Genomic DNA, 20,762 nt, shown 5'->3' with positions numbered 1-20,762 from the left:
AAATGGTCATTCTGTTTTCCCCGAGCTCCAATTCCTACTTTTGCTTTTTATTCACAGCACTTACAGCTCATTCAGGTTTGTTTGTCATCTACCTGAATTGGTCTATAGCCTTGTATGCCTTGGCATCACAAATTCACATCTCAATACTTCTGAAACTTATGAGGATTTCTGCCTCTCCAAACCTTGCACGCGCTGAGTTCCAGATTTCAACTACCCACTCTTTCAAAACATTTGTCTGCACATTCACTCAAATCTTTCCTCCTCTGTCCTTAAATCTATGCCCACCCCTCCCCCGTAATTGATCACACCATCAAAGAGAAATATTTATTTCAGTTTACGCCATCCATATCCCTGATTATTTTGCACATCTCAATCCTGTATCGTCTCAATGTCTTCTGCTATAAGAAAAACGACTCCAATCTATCCAATCTCTCTTCATAACTTAAGCACTTCTTCCCAGACAATATCCTGTGAAATCTCTGCTACAGCATTTCCAGTGATATCACATCCCTGTTATAATGTGAGTTGCAGAACTGCACACAATAGCTTAGATAGAGCCGAATAAGCAAGGGAAACAAATGATGTAGAAATGGGTCTTTTAGAATAATGTTTCTTTTCCTCAGTGCTGCTCTGTTTCCTTTTCCTGAGCCTGATGTTCCAATAATATCTGACCATATCAGTAAAAGCTGCTGCATGAGAATTGATGTCATTGAAATGGTATTGAAATGGTTTGAAGGTGAGCCCGTGGTTCTTCTGTGACGGCACAGAGGCGCATGAAATGCCAAAGCTGGGAGTGCTCCTGGTCAAAGGCGGGGAGGAAGGACATATTTGTCACCGTTTAGTAGATTATTAAGATACACTAACAGCATTAACCCGCACTGCAGATTGACTCAGCAGAAGCATGCTGGAGGTCACGAGAGGTGGATGAATTGGAAGCATTCTCTGAAGTTTTCCTTAACAATGCACCGTTTTGTTACTTTTACATGAAGAGCTGTTTTTGATCACATCGTCTCCACATCGGCCTCTTGCTCCCAGTAAATACTCCAATCCAGCGTACATCAAATTCCTACAGACACAGCCACATGTCATATTCTCATTCCCTCTGTAATAATCGGAATTGACAATGTCATTCTCTGAGATGGAGCAATGTCGCATGGAGTTGGTAGTGTAGTGAACAAAGAAGAACAAAGAACACAGAAAATTTGCATCCCAGGAACAGGCCCTTTTGCCCTCAAGCCTCAGCCGATCCCAATCAACTGTCTCGAACTGTCGCACAATTCCTAAGCATCTGTATCCATCTGCTCCTCATTTACTCATACATCTGTCCAGGCTCACCTTAAAATAACCTATCATGCCTACTTCTACTACCTCTGCTGGCAACGCATTTCAGCATCTACCACCCTCTGTGTAAAACACTTTCCATGTCGATCACCCTTAAACGTTTCACGTCTCCCATTGAACGCGTGACCACTCATTTTGAATTCCTCACCTTGGGAAAAAGCGTATCTCTATCAACCCTGTCTGTACCCTTCGTGATTTTGTAGACCTCAATCAGGACCCCTCAATCTCGTTTTTTCTAATGAAAACAAAAGTAAACTACTCAACCTCCCTTCAGAGCTACCATCTTCCATACCAGGCAATATCCTTGTAAACCTTTTCTGCATTCTCTCCTAAACGTCCACTTCCTTTTGGTAATTTGGCGACCAGAAATGTACAGATATTCTAAACGCGGCCGAACCAAAATCTTGCACAATTTTAGCATGACCTGCCAGCTTTTATACTCATTGCTCCTTCCGGTGAAGGCAAGCATGCCATATACCTTCTGGAGCAATCCATCCACCTGTGCAGTCACCTTCAGGGTACAAAGGACCTGAACTCCCAGATCACTCTGGTCGTCAACTTTACCCAAGGCTCTTCCGTTTACAGTATAGTTGGCTCTAGAATTAGACTTCCTAAAATGCATCGCTACATATTTGCTTGGATTGAAATCCATCTGCTACTTCTCTGCACAAATCCTCTGTCTATCTATATTCCCCTTCATTCTTTGACAGTCCCTATGATTTCTGGCTACTCCACCAATCTTCGTGTCATCTGCAAATGTAGTGGCGATATACAGGGCTAGTAATCCTTAAACTCTGCAACATGTCAGCTGCTGCTATTTAAATTCGATGAATGAAATCTGAAATGTAAACCCGATCAGAGGAACAGAGACAAAAAGTTTTATTTTGCTAAAATCCAAATCATTCCTGCTCCTTCGAAAGGGAAATCTGCCGTCCTTAATGAGACTTGACAACATATGATGCCAGACCCACAACAGTGGAGTTCACCCATAAATCCCCCCTGACGTAGTTCAAGGTGAATTAAGAATGAACAACAAAAGCTGTTTGGACTATGATGCTAAACTCTGTGGGAGAATAAGGACGGATAAAAAAACTACCTGGATGACGGGGAAAATTGGGAGTTGTCTCTGTGTGGACTCAAATTCAACTGATTATCCAATCTAAAAAGCGAAAATGATACCAACATCGCCAAGAAGTCAGGTCCATTGGGGGGGAGGGGAGGCGGTGTGGGGGTGGGGTGGGGGTGGAATGCAGGAAGGTTTTCAATTACCAGCGGAGGTGTAAACTCATTTGCTCAGTCACAATGTGGACAGGTCATTCACCACTCCCATATGTGAGAAGGAATCGGTCAGGAGACCAACCTGCAGAGTCGCCATCATCTTCACAAATGACAGCAAGGGTCGGATTTTGCTGTTATTGTAGGTGTCCATCCTATCCAGCAATATACCATGTTTGGATGCCTGATTCCAGTGGAGTACCACTGTGTCCTGATGTAGAACAATAATTCAAACTTCGTTGTCAGAGTCATGATTTAGAAGTTTACTGACGATGCATCGTCGTGTAGTTGATTATGATGAATAACATCAGGGACGTACCCATCAGGTGGAAAGGAAAAACGGCGAATGGAATTGAATCCAGACCAAGAAGTGGTCATGAATTTGGGGAGTTGTAACAATAACAGTGAGAATTCTGAGTGGTGCACAGGAACAAAGAGATCTTGGAGTGGACATTCACAGATCTCTGAAGATTGTTGGACAGGGAGATCAGTTGTTCGAGAGGATTTTCGGATATTTTCGATTGTTGACCACAGGCTAAGGATGATATTCGATCTTTAGCAACCGCCAGTTTAGGAAACAACGAAAGGAATGAGCAAAAGTCTGGTCCATGCAATAGTCAACATTTTTGAAAATTGTAAGATAAAAGATAGAAGGCTGAAGTATAAATCTTTGCCCAACAAGACCGCTTCACCACTCAATAAACTTAGCACTGATTCCTCTCCAAGTCATGCTGGCAGGTGCATTGCAGGATAATTCGCAAATGGTGAATTTTCAGTGCATCTTCAACCTTGTCCTTGTAGTCGGTACAGTTTTTGAGCTTTGAAGCTTTGTCAACAAAGCCTGGATTACTACCCTAAATAATCTTCTAAGTGGTACTCTCTGCTGCAATTGTGCCTTAGCAGTTCAGGGAATTAATATTCAGGGTATTGAACAATGTACAATTAAGTAACTGTATTGTCGTGGAGGGTGTCCAGTTCCTTCAGTGGTATTGAATCGGCACCCACCTAGGCAAATGGAGAGAGTTCTCTTAAACATCTAATTTGTGCGTTGCGGACGATGTAGGCTTCAGGAGACAAGAGTTGAGTTAATAATCAAACAAAGTCGACAAACGGATATATTTTTTGTCGTCAACTTCTTTTTATGGGCGGTCAGGTTCCATTTCTCCGAAATACTCGGTACCAGGACCATTACACGGAGGAATTCAGTTACAGTGAAGCCATTGAATATCAAGCGAATATGATTAGATTCTCATTTGTCAGAGTTATCAATGCTGTATTTGGTCCTTCTGTGGATTAATCCGATTCCAATCGATTCCTGATTTCAAGTTCTAATACCCGTCTGCGCCTGAAATTTCAACACATTTCCTCGCCGAAATTTCTCCACCTGTCTTAATAATATGTAAGGACGCTGGAAGGGACAGCAGAAATTTACAAACGTGTTGCCAACTCTGTGTAAAATGGAGCTTCGTGGAATGATTGGTTGGGCTGGAAATATTCTCCTTGAAAGATAAGAGGTGGAAGGGAGCTTTATAAGCACGTAACAACAGTTATAAACATTCAATATTCTTTGGATCTTGACAGGGTAGATTACGGGCAGGTGGCTTGCCCTATGCTGTGAGGAGAGCACCAGAAGACATCATCTCAGAATTCGATATTGCCCATTTAATTCAGAAATGAGGAGCAATTTCTTTGCTCAGTGGACAAAGTATCTGTGGAATTTTTCAGTAACCGCTGTTGAGACTGTGTTGTTGGGTATTTTCAAACTATGCCAGATAGTTAATCAGAAAGATGATGAAACTTTGTCGAGGTAAGTGAGCAGAAAGGAGTTGAAGATGATCAGGTCAACCATGAGTTCGTCGAATGGTGGGGCAGACTCCATGGGCTTTGTTTAACATTTGGCCTAACGCCAAATGTGTACACTTGGTCTCTCTCACTCACTCATTCTCTCTGTACACTGTCTCTCTCTCACTCACTTACTCTCTTGTATGCTCTCTCTGATGTACACTGGATCTCTCTCTCACTTACACATTCTCTCTGATGTACACTGAGTCTCTCTCCCTCGCGCACTATCTCTGATGTACACACTCTCTCTCTCGCGCTCTCTTTCTCACTCACACACTCTATCTGATGTACACTGTCTCTCTGTCTCTCTCTCTGTCTCTCTCTCTCTCTCACTCTCTCTGATGTGCGAAGTCCCGCTCTCTCTCTCACTCACATTCTCTCTGATGTACACTGTCTCTCTCTCTCTCTCTCTCTCTGTCACACACTCTCTCTGATGCGCACTCTCTCTTTCTCTATCTCTTACTCACACACTCTCAGATGTACACTCTCTCTCTCTCTCTCTCTCTCTCTCTCTCTCTCGCACACTCTCTTGGATGTGCGAGTCGTGAGTTCATGGAATGCCCTACCAGTAGATGTGGTGGACTCTCCCTCTTTATGGGCATTAAAACGGGCATTGGATAGGCATATGGGGGAGAGTGGGCTAGTGCAGTTTAGGTGGGCATGGATCGGCGCAACATCGAGGGCCAAAGGGCCTGTACTGCGCTGTACTTTTCTATGTTCTATGTTCTATGCACTTGGACTCTCTCTCAATCACTCACTGTCTCTGTATACTGCCTCCTTCTCTCTCTCTCTATCTCTCACACACACTCACACAGTCTATCTGATATGCTCTGTCTATCTGTGTCTCTCATGCACGCACTCTCTCTGATGTATACTGTCTCTCACGTTCTCACTCACACACACGCTCTGATTTACACTGTCCTCTCTCTCTCACTCACTCACACACTCTCATTTAACTGTCTCTCACTCTCTGTCACTTTACACACTCTCTGATGTGGACTGTCTCTCTCTCTATCATTAACATAATCTCTCTGACGTACATTGTCTATCTCTCTCTCTCTGTCTTACTCACACACTCTCTCTGACCTACACTGTCTCTCTGTCTCTCTCTCTCTCTCTCTCTCACTCTCTCTGATGTACAAAGTACCCCTCTCTCTCACTCACACACTCTCTCTGATATGCACTGTCACTCTCGCTCTCTTACACACACACACTTTCTAATGTACACTGTCACTCTCTCTCTCCCTCACGCACTCCCTCTGATGTACACTGTCCATCTCCCTCCCACACTCACTCTCTCTCTGATGTACACTCTCTATCTCTCTCTCTGTCTCTCTCTCTGTCACACACATTGTCTGATGTACACTGTCTCTCTCTCTCTCTCTCACAGTCACAAACTCTCCCCGATGTTTACAGTCTCTCTTTCTCTCTCTCTCTCTCTCTCTCTCTCTCACTCACACACACTCTCTGATGTACACTCTCGTTCTCTCTCTCTCTCTCTCACACTCTCTCTGATGTGCACTTGGTCTCTCTCTCTCTCTCACTCACTCACTGTCTCTGTATACTGCCTCCTTCTCTCTCTCTCTATCTCTCTCACACACACACAGTCTATCTGATATACTCTGTCTATCTGTATCTCTCAAGCACGCACTCTCTCTGATGTACACTGTCTCTCACTTTCTCACTCACACACACGCTCTGATTTACACTGTCCTCTCTCTCTCTCTCACTGCTCACACTCTTTCATATAACTGTCCCTCACTCTGTGTCACTTTACACACTCTCTCTGATGTGGACTGTCTCTCTCTCACTCTCTCACATACTCTCTCTGATGTACACTGTCTCTCTCTCTCTCTGTCTTACTCACACACTCTCTCTGACCTATAGTGTCTCTCTGTCTCTATCTCTGTCTTTCTCTCTCACTCTCTCTGATGTACAAAGTACCCCTTTCTTTCTCACTCAAACACTCTCTGATGTGCACTGTCACTCTCTCTCTTACACACACTGTCTAAAGTACATTGTCACTCTCTCTCTTCCTCACGCACTCTCTCCGATGTACACTGTCCCTCTCCCTCCCGCACTGACTATCTCTCTGATGTGCACTCTCTGTCTCTCTCTCTCTCTCTCTCTCAGTCACACACACTGTCTGATGCATACTGTCTCTCTCTCTCTCTCACACACACAGTCAAAAACTCTCTCCGATGTTTGCAGTCTCTCTCTCTCTCTCTCTCTCGCTCTCTCTCAGTCACGCTCCCTGTGTGATGTTCTCTCTCTCTTTCTCTCTCTCTCTCAGTCACACACTCTCTCTGATGTACACACACTCTCTCTCACTCACACAGTCTATCTGATATGCTCTGTCGATCTGTATCTCTCACTCACACACTCTCTCTGATGTGCACTGTCACTCTCTCTCTCGCGCTATCTCTGATGTACACTGTCTCTCTCTCTCACTCTCACAGATGTGCACTCTCTCTCCCTCTCATTCACACATGCATGCATGCTGTCTCTCCCTCTCAGTCTCTCACTCACACACTGTCTCTGGTGTACTTTGTCTCTCTCTCTCGCTCACTCACTCACTCTCTCTGATGTACACAGTCTCTCTGTCTCTCTCACACTCTCTCTCTGATGTGCACTGTCTCTCTCTCTCTCTCTCTCTGTCTTACTCACACAATCTCTCTGACCTAAACTGTCTTTCTGTCTATGTCTCTGTCTTTGTCTCTCTCAGTCTCTCTGATAAACAAAGCCTCTCTCTCTCGAACTCACACACTCTCTCTAACGTGCACTGTCACACTCTCTGTCTCTTACTCACACACACTCTCTGATGGACACTCTCTCTCTCTCTCTCTCTCTCTCAGTGACACACCCTTTCTGATGTACACTTGGTCTCTCTCTCTCACTCACTCATTCTCTCTGTACACTGTCTCTTTCTCTTTCACTTACTCTCTCGTACACTGTCTCTGATGTACACTGGATCTCTCTCTCACTCAATCACTCTCTCTGATGTCCACTGAGTCTCTCTCCCTCGCGCACTATCTCTGATGTACACACACTCTCTCTCGCGCTCTCTTTCTCCCTCACACACTCTATCTGATGTACACTGTCTCTCTGTCTCTCTCTCACTCTCTCTCTCTCTGATATACGAAGTCCCGCGCTCTCTCTCACTCACATTCTCTCTGATATACACTGTCTCTCTCTCTCTGTCACACACTCTCTCTGATGTGCACTCTCTCTCTATCTCTTACTCACACACTCTCTGATGTATACTCTCGCTCTCTCCCTCTCTCTCTCTCGCACACTCTCTCGGATGTGCACTTGATCTCTCTCTCTCAATCACTCACTGTCTCTGTATACTGTCTCCTTCTCTCTCTCTCTATCTCACACACTCACACAGTCTATCTGATATGCTCTGTCTATCTGTATCTCTCACGCACGCACTCTCTCTGATGTATACTGTCTCTCACGTTCTCACTCACACACACGCTCTGATTTACACTGTCCTCTCTCTCTCACTCACTCACACACTCTCATGTAACTGTCTCTCACACTCTGTCACTTTACACACTCTCTCTGATGTGGACTGTCTCTCTCTCTCACTCACATGCTCTCTCTGATGTACATTGTCTATCTCTCTCTGTCTTACTCACACACTCTCTCTGACCTACACTGTCTCTCTGTCTCTGTCTCTCTCTCACTCTCTCTGATGTACAAAGTACCCCACTCTCTCACTCACACACTCTCTCTGATATGCACTGTCACTCTCTCTCTCTTACACACACACACACTTTCTAATGTACACTGTCACTCTCTCTCTCCCTCACGCACTCCCTCTGATGTACACTGTCCCTCTCCCTCCCACACTCTCTCTCTCTGATGTACACTCTCTGTCTCTCTCTCTCTGTCTCTCTCTCTCTCTGTCACACACTGTCTGATGTACACTGTCTCTCTCTCTCTCACACAGTCACAAAGTCTCTCCGATGTTTACAGTCTCTGTTTCTCTCTCACTCTCGCTCTCTATCAGTCACACACTCTCTCTGATGTACACTGTCCCTCTCTCCCTCGCGCACTATTTCTGATGTTCACTGTCTCTCTCTCTCACTCACAGAATCTATCTGATATTCTCTGACTATCTGTATCTTTCACTCACACACTCTCTTTGATGTGCACTGTCACTCTCTCTCTCTCACTATCTCTAATGTACACTGTCTCTCTCTCTCTCTCACACTCTCTTACTCTCTCAGATGTGCACTCTCTCTCCCTCTCATTCACACACTCTCTCTGATGTATGCCGTCTCTCTCACTCACTCTCTCACTCACATACTGTCTCTGATGTACATTCTCTCTCTCACTCTCTCGCTCACTCTACCTCACTCTCACACTCTCTCTTATGTGCACTATCACTCTCTCTCTCATTTACACTGTCTCTCTGTCTGTCTCTCTATCTCTGTCTGTCTCACACACAGTCTGTCAGATATGCACTGTTTATCTGATCTGTCACTCACACACTCTCTCTGATGTACACTGCCTCTCACTCTCCCACACTCAACCACTCTCTTTCTGATTTGCTGTCTGTCTGTCTGTCTTTCTCTCTTCCTCATACTCTCATTCTGATGTACATTGTCTGTCTGTCTCTCTCTCTCTTTTTCACACTCTCTCTGATGTACACTGTCTCTCTCTCTTACTCACAAACTCTCTGTGATGTACATTGTCTCTCTCCCTCTCACTCTCTCTCTAATGTACAGTGTAGCTCTAACACTCACTCACACACTCTCTCTGATGTAAATTCTCTCTCCCTCTCTGTCTCTCTTTGTCTGTCTCTCTCTGACACACTCTCTCTGTTGTACACTGTCCCTCTCTCTCTCCCTCACACTCTCTCTGATGAATACCGTCTGTCTCCCTCTCTCTATCTTACTCACACTCTCTCACACACTCTCTGATGTGCACTGCCATTCTTTCTCTCACTGACATACTCTCTCTAGTGTAAACTGTCTCTCTCTCTCTCTTTCACTCACATACTCTCTCTGATGTAGACTGTCTCTCACCCTCTCACTCACTCACTCTCTCTGATGTACACTGGCTCTCTCTCTCACTCAGATACACTCTCTCATGTACTCTCTCTCTCACACACTAACTCATACACTCTCTCTGGTATACATTCTCTCTCACTCACTCACACACTCTCTCTGATGTGCACTGTCACTCTCACACACTCTCTCTGATGTACACTGTCTCTCTCTCTCTCAGTCTCTCACTCTCTCTGATGAGCAATGTCTCTCTTCCTCTCATTCACACACTCTCTCTGATGTATGCTGTCTCTCAATCTCTCTCTTACTCTCACACTCACACACTGTCTCTGATGTACACTGTCTCTGTCTCTCTCTCTTTCTCTCACTCACACACTCTCTGATGTGCACTCTCTCACACACACACTCACACACTCTCTCTGATATTCACTGTCTCTCTCTCTATTGCTCACTCACACACTCACTTTGATGTGCACTGTCTCTCTCTCTCTATCGCTCAAACACTCTTTGTGATGTACATTGTCTGTCTCTGTCTCTCCCTCTCTCACTCACACACGCTCACAGAGACTGTCTGATATACACTGTCTATCTGCCACTGTCACTCACACACTCTCTCTGATGTACACTGTCTCTCTCTCACTCACTCTCTCAGATGTACTCTGGCTCTCTCTCTCTCTCTCTCTCTCTCTTTCACACACACACTGTCTCTGATGTACATTTTTTCTCTCTCTCTTGCTCACTCACACACTCTTTCTGATGAACACTGTGTGTCTCTATCTCTCTTACTCACACACTCTCTCTGATGTGCACTGTTTTCCCTCTCTCTCACTCACACACTCTCTCTGATGTACACTGGCTCGCTCTCACTCACTCTCTCAGATGTACTCTGGCTCTCTGTCTCTCTGCCTCTCTCTCTTTCACACACACACACTCTCTGATGTACACTTTCTCTCTCTGTCGCTTGCTCACTCACACACTCTCTCTGATGTACACTGTCTTCCCTCTGTCTCACTCACACACTCTCTCTTACTCACACACTCTCTCTGAGGTGCACTGTCTTCCCTCTGTCTCACTCACACACTCTCTCTGTTGTATCTCTGATGTTCCATCAATCTCAACCCCACACACTCCACCACACCCACACACATTGCCTCACACACTCTCTCAGATGTACACTGTCTCACTCACTCACTCACTCTGATGTACTCTGTCTCCGTCTCTCTATCGCTCACACACTCTCTGTGATGTACATTGTCTGTTTCTCTCTTTCTCTCTCTCTCTCATTCACACACAATCACAAAGTCTGTCTGGTTTTCATTGTATATCTGTCTCTGTCACTCACACACACTCATTCATGTACTCTGTCTCTCACTCAGACACTCTCTCTGATGTACACTGGCTCTCCCTCACGCACACACTCTCTCTGGTGTACACTTTGTCTCTCCCTCTCTCTCACTAACTCACACACTCTCCCTGATATACACTATCTCTCTCCCTCTCACTCAGACACTCTGTCTGATGTACACTGGCTCTCTCTGACACACTCTCTCTGATGTAGACTGTCTCTCTCCCTCTCACTCTCTCAGATGTGCACACTATCTCTCCCTTTCATTCACACACTCTCTCTGATGTATGCTATCTCTCTCTCTCACTCTCTCTCTCTCTCACTCACACACTGTCTCTGATGTACATTCTCTCTCTCTCTCGTTCACTCACTCACTCTCTCTGATGTACACAGTTTCTCTGTCTCTCTCACTCTCACACTTTCTCTGATGTGCACTGTCACTCTCTCTCACACTCTCATTCTCTCTCTGTCTGTCTCTCTCACGCACAGTCTGTCAGATACGCACTGTCTATTGGACGCTGTCACTCACATAGTCTCACTGATGTACACTGTCTCTCACTCTCCCATACCCAACCACACTCTCTCTGATGTGCTGTCTGTCTGTCTGTCTGTCTGTCTCTCTCTCCCTCACACTCTCACTCTGGTATATACTGTCTGTCTCTCTCACTCTTTTTCACACTCTCTCTGATGTACACTGTCCCTCTCTCTTACACACTCCCTGCGATGTACATTGTTTCTCTCCCTCTCACTCTCTTTCTAATGTACACTGTAGCTCTCACACTCACTCACACACTATCTCTGATGCAAATTCTCTCTCTCTCTCTGTCTGTCTGTCTCTCTCTCTGACACACTCTCACTGATGTAGACTGTCTCTCCCTCTCACTCACTCACACTCTGTCTGATGTACACTGTCTCTCTCACTCACACTCTCTGATGTACTCTGTCTCTCTGTCTCTCTCTCTCTCACTCACACAATCTCTGATGTGCACTGTCTCTCTCTCTCACTCACACTCTCTCTGATGTACACTGTCTCGCTCGCTCTCTCTCACTCACAAACACTCATAAAGCCTGTCTGATATGCACTATTTGCCTCTGTCACTCACACATTCTCTCTGATGTACACTGTCACTCTCTCACTCACTCTCTCTGACTTACTCTGCCTCCCGGTCTCTGTCTCTCTCTCACACTCACACACTGTCTGATGTGCACTCTCTCACACTCACACACTCACTTTGATGTGCACTCTCTCTATCGCTCAAACACTCTCTGTGATATACATTGTCTGTCTGCCTGTCGCTCTCTGTCACTCTCACACACTCACAAAGTCTGTCTGATATGCACTGTCTATCTGCCACTGTCACTCACACACTGTATCTGATGTACTCTGTCTCTCTCTCTCTCTCTCTTTCACTCACACACTCTCTGATGTACATTTTCTCTCTCTCTTGCTCAATCACACACTCTGATGTGCACTCTCTCTATCGTTCACACACTCTCTGTGATGTACACTCACTCTCTCTTGCTCACTCACACATTCTTTCTGATATACACTGTGTGTCTCTATCTCTCTTACTCACACACTCTCTCTGATGTACACTGTCTCTCTCTCTCACTCTCTCTGACGTACTCTGTCTCTCGGTCTCTGTCTCTCTCTCACTCACACACTGTCTGATGTGCACTCTCTCACACACGCACTCACACACTCTCTCTCATATACACTCTCTCTCTCTCTTGCTCACTCACACACTCACTTTGATGTGCACTCTCTCTTTTTCTATCGCTCAAACACTCTCTGTGATGTACATTGTCTGTCTGTCTCTCTCTCTCACTCACTCACACACACTCACAAAGTCTGTCTGATATGCAGTGTTTATCTGCCACTGTCACTCACACACTCTTTCTGATGTACACTGTCTCTCTCTCTCACACTCACTCTCTCAGATGTACTCTGTCTCTCTCTCTCTCTTTCACTCACGCACTCACTCTGATGTACATTTTCTCTCTCTCTCTCTTGCTCACTCAGACACTCTGATGTGCACTGTCTCTATCGTTCACACACTCTCTGTGATGTACACTCACTCTCTCTCTTGCTCACTCTCACACTCTTTCTCATGTACACTGTGTGTCTCTATCTCTCTTACTCACACACTCTCTCTGATGTGCACTGTCTTCCCTCTCTCTCACTCACACACTCTGTCTGATGTACACTGTCTCACTCTCTCACTCACTCACTCTGATGCACTCTGTCTCTCTGTCTCTGTCTCCGTCACTCTATCGCTCACACACTCTCTGCGATGTACACTGTCTGTCTCTCTCTTTCTCTCTCTCTCTCTTCTCTCACTCACACACAAACTCACAAAGTCTGTCTGGTTTGCACTGTCTATCTGTCTCTGTCACTCACTCATGTACTCTGTCTCTCACTCAGACACTCTCTCTGATGTACGCTGGCTCTCTCTCACGCACACACTCTCTCTCATGTACACTGTCTCTCCCTCTCTCTCACTAACTCACGCACTCTCCCTGATATACACTGTCTCTCTCCCTCTCACTCAGACACTCTATCTGATGTACACTGTCTCTCTCTCTCACTCTCTCACTCTCTCAGATGTGCACTCTCTCTCCCTCTCATTCACACACTCTCTCTGATGTGTGCTATCTCTCTATCTCTCTCTCACACACACTGTCTCTGATGTACATTGACTCTCTCTCGCTCATTCACTCACTCTCTCTGATGTACACAGTCTCTCTTTCATTCTCACTCTCACACTCTCTCTGCTGTGCACTGTCACTCTCTCTCACACTCACACTGTCTCTCTCTGTCTGTGTATCTGTCTGTCTCTTTCTCACACGCAGTCTGTCAGATATGCACTGTCTATCTGACTCTGTCACTCATACACTCTCTCTGATGTACACTGTTCATCACTCTCCCACACTCAACCACACACTCTCTGATGTGCTGTCTAGCTGTCTGTCTCTCCCTCACACTCTCACTCTGATGTAATCTGTCTGTCTGTCTCTCTCTCTCACACACAGTCTCTGTGATGTACATTGTCTCTCTCCCTCTCACTCTCTCTCTAATGTACACTGTAGCTCTAACGCTCACTCACACACTCTCTCTGATGTAAATTCTCTCTCGCTCTCTCTGTCTATCTCTCTGTCTGACACACTCTCTCTGATGTAGACTGTCTTTCTCCCTCTCACTCACTCACTCACTCTGTCTGATGTACACTGTCTCTCCCGTTCTCAGACTCTCTCTCTCTCAGTCACACGCTCTCTGATGTACACTGTCTCTCTCTCTCTCTCTCTCTCATTCACAAACACTCACAACGTCTGTCTGATATGCACTGTCTATTTGCCTCTGTTACTCACACACTCTCTCTGATGTACACTATCTCTCTCTCACTCACTCTCTCTGACGTACTCTGTCTCTCTGTCTCTGTCTCTCTCTCACTCACACACTCTCTGATGTACTGTCTGTCTGTCTGTCTCTCCCTCACACTCTCACTCTGATGTATTCTGTCTGTCTGTCTCTCTCTTTCTCAAGGAAAAAGTGAGGTCTGCAGATGCTGGAGATCAAAGTTGAAACTTTATTGCTGGAACAGCACAGCAGGTCAGGCAGCATCCAGGGAACAGGAGATTCGACGTTTCGGGCACAGGCCCTTCTTCAGGAATGAGCAGAGAGTGTTCAGCAGGAGAAGATAAAAGGTAGGGAGGAGGGACTTGGAGGAGGGGAGTTGGAAATGTGATAGGTGGAAAGAGGTCAAGGTGAGGGTGATAGGTCGGAGTAGGGTGGAGGCGGAGAGGTCAAGAAGAAGACTGCAGGTCAGGAAGGCGGTGCCGGGCTGGAAGGATCCGGCTGAGACAAGGTGGGGGGAGGGGGGATGAAGAAACTGGTGAAGTCCAAGTTCATCCCCTGCGGTTGGAGGGTTCCCAGTCGGAAGATAAGACGCTCCTCCTCCGACCGTCGGGTTGTTGTGGTTTGGCGGTGGATGAGTCCAATGACCTGCATATCCTCGGTGGAGTGGGAGGGGGAGTTGAAATGCTGTGCCACAGGTTGGTTGGGTTGGTTCGTCCGGGTGGCCCAGAGGTGCTCCCTGAATCGCTCCGCAAGTAGGCGGCCTGTCTCCCCAATATAGAGGAGTCCACACCGGCTGCAGCGGATGCAGTAGATGATGTGGGTGGAGGTGCAGGTGAATCTGTGGTGGATATGGAAGTTTCCCTTGGGGCCTTGGAGAGAAGTGAGGGGGGAGGTGTGGGCACAAGTGTTGCACCTCCTGCGGTTGCAAGGGAAGGTGCCGGGAGTGGTGGTTGGGTCGGTGGGGGGTGTGGATCTGACAAGGGAGTCGCGGAGGGAGTGGTCTCTACGGAAAGCTGATAGGGGAGGGGAGGGAAATTTATCCTTGGTGCTGGGGTCTGTTTGGAGGTGGCGGAAGTGACGGCGGATGATGCGCTGTACATGGAGATTGGTGGGGTGGTAGGTGAGGACCAGTGGGGTTCTGTCCTGGTGGCGGTTGGAGGGGCGGGGCTCAAGCCGACCTCTGTCCCCGCCCCCAGGCCTAACCCCGCCCCCACATCCAGCTCCAGCCCCACACCAGGTCCTAGCTCCCAGCCCTGCCGTGTGTTCACCATCCCTCCAGACTTGCCCCTCTCTGAGGATGAAAGATCAGTCCTCAGCAGAGGTCTCACCTTCGTTCCCACACGTTCTCGGGTCACTGAATTCAATACACGGAGTGACACCGAACAATTCTTCCGCCGCCTTCGCCTCCGCGCCTTCTTCTTCAATCAAGACTCTCGCCCACCCTCTGACGACCCCTTCTCCCACCTCCAACACACCCCGTCCACCTGGACACCCCGTGCTGGCCTCCTACCTGCCCTCGACCTCTTCATAGCAAACTGCCGCCGCGATATTAACCGCTACCTGAACTCCCACACTCCCCCCACCCACTCCAACCTCTCACCCTCGGAACGCGCAGCCCTCCACTCCCTCCGTTCCAACCCCAACCTCACCATCAAACCAGCTGACAAGGGAGGCGCAGTAGTAGTTTGGCGCACTGACCTTTACACCGCTGAGGCCAAACGCCAGCTCGCAGATACCTCCTCCTACCGTCCCCTTGACCATGACCCCACCCCCCACCACCAAACCATCATCTCCCAGACCGTCCATAACCTCATCACCTCAGGGGACCTCCCATCCACCGCCTCCAACCTCATAGTCCCACAACCCCGAACCGCCCGTTTCTACCTCCTGCCCAAAATCCACAAACCTGACTGCCCCGGACGACCCATCGTCTCAGCCTGCTCCTGCCCAACCGAACTCATCTCGGCATACCTCGACACGGTCCTGTCCCCATTAGTCCAAGAACTCCCCACCTACGTTCGTGACACCACCCACGCCCTCCACCTCCTCCAGGATTTCCGCTTCCCCGGTCCCCAACGCCTCATCTTCACCATGGACATCCAGTCCCTGTACACCTCCATCCCCCATCACGAAGGACTCAAAGCACTCCGCTTCTTCCTTTCCCGCCGTACCACCCAGTACCCTTCCACCGACACCCTCCTTCGACTGACCGAACTGGTCCTCACCCTGAACAACTTTTCTTTCCAATCCTCCCACTTTCTCCAAACAAAAGGAGTAGCCATGGGCACCCGCATGGGCCCCAGCTATGCCTGCCTCTTCGTAGGGTATGTGGAACAATCCATCTTCCGCAACTACACTGGCCCCACCACCCATCTTTTTCTTCGCTACATTGATGACTGTATCGGCGCTACCTCGTGCTCCCACGAGGAGGTTGAACAGTTTATCCACTACACCAACACCTTCCACCCCGACCTCAAATTCACCTGGACAGTCTCGGACTCCTCCCTCCCCTTCCTAGACCTTTCTGTTTCTATCTCAGGCGACCGAATCAACACGGACATCTACTACAAACCTACCGACTCCCACAGCTACCTGGACTACACCTCCTCCCATCCTGCCCCCTGTAAAAACGCCATCCCATTCTCCCAATTCCTTCGTCTCCGCCGCATCTGCTCCCAGGAGGACCAGTTCAAAATACGTACAACACAGATGGCCTCCTTCTTCAAGGACCGCAATTTCCCCCCCGACGTGGTCGATGGTGCCCTCCACCGCATCTCCTCCACTTCCCGCTCCTCCGCCCTTGAGCCCCGCCCCTCCAACCGCCACCAGGACAGAACCCCACTGGTCCTCACCTACCACCCCACCAATCTCCATGTACAGCGCATCATCCGCCGTCACTTCCGCCACCTCCAAACAGACCCCAGCACCAAGGATATATTTCCCTCCCCTCCCCTATCAGCTTTCCGTAGAGACCACTCCCTCCGCGACTCCCTTGTCAGATCCACACCCCCCACCGACCCAACCACCACTCCCGGCACCTTCCCTTGCAACCGCAGGAGGTGCAACACTTGCGCCCACACCTCCCCCCTCACTTCTCTCCAAGGCCCCAAGGGAAACTTCCATATCCGCCACAGATTCACCTGCACCTCCACCCACATCATCTACTGCATCCGCTGCAGCCGGTGTGGCCTCCTCTATATTGGGGAGACAGGCCGCCTACTTGCGGAGCGATTCAGGGAGCACCTCTGGGCCACCCGGACGAACCAACCCAACCAACCTGTGGCACAGCATTTCAACTCCCCCTCCCACTCCACCGAGGATATGCAGGTCATTGGACTCATCCACCGCCAAACCACAACAACCCGACGGTCGGAGGAGGAGCGTCTTATCTTCCGACTGGGAACCCTCCAACCGCAGGGGATGAACTTGGACTTCACCAGTTTCTTCATCCCCCCTCCCCCCACCTTGTCTCAGCCGGATCCTTCCAGCCCGGCACCGCCTTCCTGACCTGCAGTCTTCTTCTTGACCTCTCCGCCTCCACCCTACTCCGACCTATCACCCTCACCTTGACCTCTTTCCACCTATCACATTTCCAACTCCCCTCCTCCAAGTCCCTCCTCCCTACCTTTTATCTTCTCCTGCTGAACACTCTCTGCTCATTCCTGAAGAAGGGCCTGTGCCCGAAACGTCGAATCTCCTGTTCCCTGGATGCTGCCTGACCTGCTGTGCTGTTCCAGCAATAAAGTTTCAACACTCTCTCTTTCTCACACTCTCTCTGATGTACACTGTCTCTCTCTCTCTCACACAGTCTCTGTGATGTACATTGTCTCTCTCCCTCTCACTCTCTCTCATCTACACTGTAGCTCTAACACTCACTCACACACTCTCTGATGTAAATTCTCTCTCGCTCTCTCTGTCTGTCTCTCTGTCTGACACACTCTCTCTGATGTAGACTGTCTCTCTCCCTCTCACTCACTCACTCTGTCTGATGTACACTGTCTCTCCCGTTCTCTGACTCTCTCTCTCAGTCACACGCTCTCTGATGTGCAATGTCTCTGTCTCTCTCACTCACACTCTCTCTGATGTACACTCTCTCTCTCTCTCTCACTCACAACGTCTGTCTGATATGCACTGTATATTTGCCTCTGTTACTCACACACTCTCTCTGATGTACACTGTCTCTCTCTCACTCACTCTCTCTGACGTACTCTGTCTCTCTGTCTCTGTCTAACTCTCTCTCACTCACACACTGTCTGATGTGCACTCTCTCACACACACACACACACTCTTTCTGATATACACTGTCTCTCTCTCTCTTGCTCACTCACACACGCACTTTGATGTGCACTGTCTCTCTCTCTATTGCTCAAACACTTTCTGTGATGTACATTGTCTGTCTGTCTGTCTCTCTCTGTACTCACACACACTCACAGAGACTGTCTGATATGCACTGTCTATCTGCCACTGTCACTCACACACTCTCTCTGATGTACACCGTCTCTCTCTCACTCACTCTCTCTGATGTACTCTGTCTCTCTCTCTCTTTAACTCACACTCTCTCTGATGTAAACTTTCTCTCTCTCTCTTGCTACCTCACACACTCTGATGTGAACTCTCTCTCTCTATCGTTCACACACTCTCTGTGATGTACACTCACTCTCTCTCTCTTGCTCACTCACACACACTCTTTCTGATGTACACTGTGTGTCTCTATCTCTCTTATTCACACACTCTCTCTAATGTGCACTGTCTTCCCTCTCTCTCACTCACACACTCTCTCTGTTGTATCTCTGATGTTCCATCAATCTCAACCCCACACACTCCACCACACCCACACACATTGCCCCACACGACACCACCATCATTCTCACAACCATACACTCCACCATCCTCACACACACTGCCCCACACCATCCCCACCATCACACTCACACCCACACTCCACCAACACTCACACGCATTGCCCCACACCACCCACACCATCATGCTCACCACCACACACTCCACCACCCTCACACACAGTGCCCCACACCACACCCACCGTCACGCTGACTACACCACACATTCCACGACCGTCTCACACACCTGGCCCAAAACCCCTATCATCACGCTCACCCCCACACACTCCACCATCACACACTCCACCCCACACCATATCCACATTCACGCTCACTCCACCAATCTCACACAAACTGCCCCGCACCATGCCCACCATCACGCTCACCCTCACGCACTCCACAACCATCACACAACCTAACACGCACAACCCTCGCAGTCATGCTCATCGCCACACACTGCCATACAGCACCCTCACTGACACGCTCACCCCCACACACTCCAGCACCATCACACACACTGCCCCACACCACCCTCACCACCACACACTCCACTAACATTCGACATACTGTTCCCCACCACCCCCGCCGTCACGCTCAAACTTACACACTCCATCACCATCAGGCACACTGCCCTCACCACCGCCGCTGTCACGCTCACCACCACACACTCCACCACCATCTCACACACTGCCCCACACCACCCTCATCATCACCCTCACCACCACACACTCCACCATACTCACACACACTGCCCCACTCCAAGCCCACCGTCCTGCTCATCCCCACACACGCCACCCCCTCACACACACTACCCCACACCAGCCTCACTGTCACGCACAGCCCCACTCACTCCACCATCGTCACACACACTGCTCCACAACTCCCTCGCCATTACACTTACCTCCACGCACTCCGCCACCATCACACACACTGTGCCACACCACCCCACCATCACGCTCACCCCCACACACTCTGCCATCACCACACATTCCACCCCACATCTCCCCACCATCACGCTCACCCCCACACATTCCACTACCATCACACACACAGCCCTGCACCACCTTCAACGTCAAGCTCACCACCATACACTCCACCAACCTCATGCACCCTGCCCACACAATACCCATCATCACGTTCACACCCACGCACTCCACCAAAATCACACACTCTGCCCCACACGACCCCCACATTCACGCTCACCCCCACATACTCCATCACCCTCACACACACTGCCCCACAATACCCCCTCCATCACGCACACACCCACACACTCCAATACTCTCACACACACTGCCCCATACCACCCTCACCGTCACGATTACATTTACACCCTCCACCATTATCTCACACACTGCCCCACACCACCCTCACCGTCACGCAAAACACCACACACTCCATCATCATCACACACACTGCCCTACACCACACTCACCGTCACCCTCACCCGCACACTCTCCACCACCCTCGCACACAATGCCCCACAACTCCCTCACCATAACGCTTACCTCCACGCATTCCACCACCATCACACACACTGCGCCACACTACTCCACCATCAGACTCACCCCCACACACTCCACCACCATCACACACACTGCCCCACACCAGCCTCACCATCATCACACACAGCACCCTACAGCACCCTCACCGTCACGCTCAACCCCACACACTCCACCACCCTCACACACACTGTCCCACACCACCCCCACTGTCACGATAACCCCCACACAGTCCACCCC

Source organism: Chiloscyllium plagiosum, unplaced genomic scaffold (genome assembly GCF_037043375.1).
Source record: "Chiloscyllium plagiosum isolate Xiang-an unplaced genomic scaffold, Cpla_swu_hap1 HiC_scaffold_37, whole genome shotgun sequence".
In the NCBI taxonomy this organism is placed as follows: domain Eukaryota; kingdom Metazoa; phylum Chordata; class Chondrichthyes; order Orectolobiformes; family Hemiscylliidae; genus Chiloscyllium; species Chiloscyllium plagiosum.
Note: the sequence above shows the minus strand (reverse complement) of the source record.